This window comes from Lissotriton vulgaris, chromosome 6 (genome assembly GCF_964263255.1).
Source record: "Lissotriton vulgaris chromosome 6, aLisVul1.2, whole genome shotgun sequence".
NCBI lineage: Eukaryota > Metazoa > Chordata > Amphibia > Caudata > Salamandridae > Lissotriton > Lissotriton vulgaris.
In genome coordinates this window covers 1,636,591,656-1,636,597,377 of record NC_141694.1, presented here as the reverse complement: position 1 = coordinate 1,636,597,377, position 5,722 = coordinate 1,636,591,656, and positions in this window count along the sequence as shown.

Below are 5,722 nucleotides of genomic sequence, written 5' to 3'. Positions count from 1 at the left end.
AAAACTCGATCAACTGAAACACCAGTGAGAGACATCTATCTTGGGAAAAGGACAAGACATCCTAGAAAATAAAAATGAAGGGATGAAAACAATGGAAAGACTTGCATACTAGTTTGATAGAGCAAAAAAGCAGCCTCTGGGTAGAATGACATTTTGCACATATTATGCAAACTGACAAACTCAGAGGTTTTTAAAAATTACCTTATACTGTACACCAGCTAAAAACCGGGCGTACAGGGTATGGGTAACGTCTAAAATCTATCTTGCTTTAATGCTGAGCCAATATAGTCTCACTATTTTCCATCAGAACCACAACTCAGAATGAAGACCACAAGGCTGCCAAACTTGCCCAGGTTCCTGCAGAATCAGCAGTCCTGAGCCAAGGAAACATCGATCAATTCTTCTACTCATTTCTACTCATTTCTCTTTTGTGCCATACCCTAACCAAATCTTTGAAAGGGTTTTGAAATGAGTGTTGTGAGACTAAGATCCTGGAGACAATATCCAGGACTCCATACTCAACATCAGCATGAATTATTACACCCTGGGATGCACCTCTATTGTGTTATGACCAACAATACTGTGCACTTCCTTGGAGTGCCATTTTTCCTTCCACTCTTTCTTAGCTCAAGCAAGAGATTACTTGTATTTATATATTCAGGCGTTATATAAAGTGGTACTTGTCACCTAGGACACTCTGAGCACTAGAAGACAAATGATGAAAAACAAGGGAATGCGATGTCTGAAATATGTGACTAAGCCCAGATTTATTATGCTTTTGTGCAGCTATTCGCTACAGTCCGTAATGTCACGGAGGGTTGTGTTTGTCTAACATCTCAACTTCTTTTGGGGCTTTTCAGTGGGAATGTATTTTCTCCTCTTGCGCCTGGTCCCTTCAGACCTCACATCCTTTTTTGCTAAAATTGGCTTCTTGTAGCAGATTAGGCTCATTCATTGAGCGTTTCACTATCAAATTGACCCTCAAGTGTCTGTTACCATGCCATGGGCCTTTTCATCGATGGTTTTCTGGTGAAGTAAAGTGTAATTGACTTTCTGTTTGACCTCCGAGGCCACACTATCTGGCACTTGATTGGCCATGTTACCTTAAGAAAGTTTCCCTAGACATGTTTTTTTGCCACTGCTGGACATCTAGGATCTACTTTGTGTTTTGAATATTCTTGCTTTTGCCCTGACGATGACCTTGGAACCATACATAGTTCAAAAACGTAGTTGACAATATACGGTGCAAAGACTAATAGAATAGTATTTGGGCTCACATTGAAATGTATTGATAATGAATGAACATTTTTTCAATGTTTTTTTAATATCCATGCTTTAGATGAGCCCATTTACTATATCTGTATATATTTTGTTGTGGATAATGCTTTGGAACTTTGTTTTGTGTTTGTATCTCTCCCATTTGCCCATTGTGATCCCTTTTTCACTGACCACTTTATTATTGTGTTTAAAGACCTAGTGTAAATAATTGATGACTACATGTATTGCAACTATTTGTCATATTTGAATATACATAATATATATATGTGTGTCTATTGTTTCATTGTTTGTACAATTTAGTGGCTTTTGAGTGACACCTAGTAGCACACCTGCTGCTTTTCAACCATGTGACACAAAGCAGCACAAATAGCAGCATCAGTCACACTTCCCAACTAACATTGATTTTTCACCAAAAATTGCAACAACGATTGGTTGTGCTTTTCGCAACCAATCACCAATAATGAATGCAAAGGTAGGAAAATGGGATACAAACATTTCATGTGCCCATAGGATTTTGTGCAAAGCCAAATCTAGTAAAGTAGCACAATTTGGTTATGCACAAAATCCCAGCATCAAATGAAACCAGACACAAACAATGAGCAAGTGGAATATTGGGTGATATTTCCATATCAGGATTACCACTTCCCTCCAGGTCATTGTGGACGCTATTTCCAGTTCTGGACGTTAGTGTGATGGCTTAATGCACTTTCGGTGTTGTAGTCTTCTTTTGCTTCAAACTATTTAGACTAACACTTCTGAAATCAAAGGTTCATAAAAGGAAAGTTCAGGAATGGAGACGGTGTCTTTATTGACCTAAAGTGTAGTTTTCACCCTATGCCAGTATGTAGCCTGTAATTTTCATTAAATAGCAAATTGTTCGCAATTTAGAATTGGGTGGTTGTACATACTGTTATGTACTTGAGAGTGTGCTTTGACTTCAAGTGTGATGTAAGATGCTACTTTCTTGCCTTTGCATCATGCCACACTGCTTAATGTTGTACTAAACATCATTTGCAAGCACGTTTACCTTTCACATGATGCATAGCTGCAGATTTTTTTCCAGTACTATGCACCCTGGCTTTTAGTGAATCTTGAATGCAAAATTGATTGACACTGCCATTTGCAACGAAACTGTAGTGTTGCTTTGCATTAGGCGAGCCCCCATGCAAATGTACAGTAAATCTTAGACTGCAGTCAAGTGCTTAGGATGGATGTAGATTTTACTAACCAATCTTGCAACCAAATCTGACACATTTTTTGGTGCAGTATTCCACCAGAATGTACCTATTCACTGACTGGGGAAGAAGCCAGACAGCTAGAACTTGGCCACGATAAAAAGCAACATGAATGAAAACCTGTGCTTTTTCAGCTGCTAAATACCTTACAGTTTCATAGTACTTTGATCTGTGCACACCCCATTCTGGAATGAGGGTTCTCTGCAGAAGCTGGCTTCTCATTACACTACCGCTCCTATTTTTGATTGCAAATTTTCAGTTAACATTGCCAAAATTAATCATTCCAAACATTATACATTTTTAAGTCTGATTTATTCTTTTCAGTTAGTATTTATTATTTCACAAACAGCTTGAGGGTCATCATAAACAGTTAGACGCATATTTTGATCATCTGGGTTTTATTATTGTATCAGACAGCGAGTCATATGTTTACTCAACCTTCTACGAGGGCATATGTTTAGTTCCAGCTTCCAAAATGTATTTTTTCACCCATTTATTTTCACTCACATATCCAGTATTTTCTATAATGAGTGTCCTGATATTACCGTTATTATAGCATTTTGATCTGTATTCACGTTATTATCTTGATTACCTTCATTCCCATCCCAATGACTGATTGTTCTAGTTCCAAAGTTCAAATCTATACCGCCAGCAGACACACAAGCTCCTTTTGGAGACTATGGGCCATATGTATCAAGATACCAATTAGCGATTCTGTAATAGCGATTTTTAAGAAATCACTATTTCAGAATCGCTAATTGGTATGTATCAAGAAAATCGCAATTTTTTAGCGATTTCTTGATATTCCTTAATTGCGAATTTGCAAATTGCGAATTTGCAATTAAGGAATACTTTCCCATTCCTTTCTATGGGCCTCCTGGCCCATAGGAAGGAATGGGAATTTATTCTCAATTTGCGAATCGCAATTTGCTAATCGCAAATTGAGAATAATTTGAAGGGTGCAGGGGTGTACAAAGGACACCCTGTTGCACCCCTGAAATAAGTATGGGTGCACATGTGGTGCACATACATGCCCTAAGGGCATGTATGTGTGTCACATGGCACTTAGAGAAATGCAAAAATGGGCCTTTTTCAAGAAATTCGCAAATTACCACCAACTTGAAGTTGGTGGTAATTTGCGATTCCTTAGGAACAATTAGCAAGTTTTTTTAGCTTCATACATTGCATTTAAGGAATCGCAAAATTTGCGATTCCTTAAATGCAATTGCAAAATAAGGAATCTCAAATTTTGCGATTCCTTATTTTGCACCGGATTTTCATTCATGCATCCGATTTAGCAAATTCGCATTTGCAAAGGCCAAAATTCTGCGAATTTCGGCCTTTGCGAATGCGAATTTGTATGATACATATAGCCCTATTTCACAAAAACAATTCCTCTCTAGTGCTTTTAAGGTAACTTGCACAATATCTGAGAGAAACAAATAAGAAATAGGTGAAAGGGAAGCTATTGGTGAGCTACCACCATTTAACATTTTCTTTGTTTTTGTGATAGAAGTTTTTAGTGAAACAACTCATTGGGAGGTTAGTACATTGATTACTTGTTGCAAGACCCTTTCTCTGCTTTTACCTGCAAGAACGTGTGACTCCATTTCTGCAGTCACTCCACTAGCTACCTCTTGCTAGAAGAGCAATGTTCTAAGCACTCTGCATCGTCCACAGAACCACCCACGGAAAAGGGTCACTATACCTTCAAGCAATACTAATGAAACAGGTTTTCGCATTGGGTTATCATGTCACTTTATCTATTTATTTATTTATTTTATTTATTTGTTGAATTTGTAAGGCCCTCAGCGACCCAAAAAGGCTTTCCCGGCGCCAGGACGAACATAGGCAGCAAGTGGGTCCTTCAGTAGACATTACTGATCAAACAACCAGATTTTAAGTTTTTTTTGAAAACGCATGTAATTAGTTTCTTTACGGATGAAAGTGGGAAGAGTATTCCAGATGGAGGGACCCAGATAGGAGAATGATCCCCCTCCCATTCTGGAAAGTTTAACCCTGGGCACACAAAAGTTGCCCAAGTTTTCAGATCTGAAATGGCGGGAAGGCACGTAAGGGCGTACTAGTGCTTGGAGATATTGGGGAGCTGTACCTGCTTTTATCCTAAACATATAGCTCAGGGCTTTGAACTTAATGCGGTTCTCCACTCTGAGCCAATGTAGGTCACATAAATATCCTGAAATGCTAGAGGTCTTTGGAATCCTACAAAGCAACCTAGCAGCAGAATTCTGGATTAGCTACAGTCTACGGACCACGGCTTGATTTGACCCAAGATAAAGAATGTTGCCATAGTCAAGTCTTGATGTAATAAGGACGTGGACTACGGTCTTTTGGGTGGAAACGGTCAACATCCATAGGATTTTCTTGAGACATTTTAGAATGGTGAAACATAGTACAGCTACCTTGACGGTTTGTTGATGCATGGACAATGTGTTGTCTACAATGACGCCCAGGTTCCGAACGTGGCTGGTAGGTTCAGGGAGATTACCCATTTGAGTAGGCCAGTGGGAGAGCTTCCAAAGGTCTTTCTGTTTACCCAAGATGAGAACCTCAGTCTTTTCAACATTTAGTTTTAGCTGGTTATTGTTCATCCAGTTGGAAATGTTAATGAAGCCTTGTTTGAGATGGGAAGGAGCCAGAGGGTTAGAGTTATAGAGGGAAAAGATGATTTGAGAATCATCCGCGTAAGTAAACAAAGTTAGTCCAGCTTGATCTGCTATATCCGCTAGAGGTCTAACGTAAAGGATGAATAGCAGTGGACTGAGGATTGAGCCCTGGGGTACTCCATGAGGAGAGGTATAGATTTTGGAGCAGGCTGTGGTTGACATGATTTGAAACGTATGATTTTCCAGAAAGGAAATGATCCAATCTAGTGCCGCGCCGCATATGCCTGAGTTTTTAAGCGTATGTATTAGCCGTTTTTGCGAGATGGTATCAAAGGCCGCACTAAGGTCTAATAAAATAATTTGACTGTGTGACCTTCATCTACAAAGTTGACGGAGCTTTTCGGTAATGCCTAATAATGCTGTCACAGTGGAGTAGCCGGCCCAAAAACCGGATTGAGAAGGATGGAGAGAGTTATTGTTTTCCATGAATTGTGTTAGAAGTGAGTGAACATGTCTTTCCAGAATTTTTGAAAAGACTGGTAAGAGGGAAATGGGTCTGTAGTTTGAAAAAACCTCCGGGTC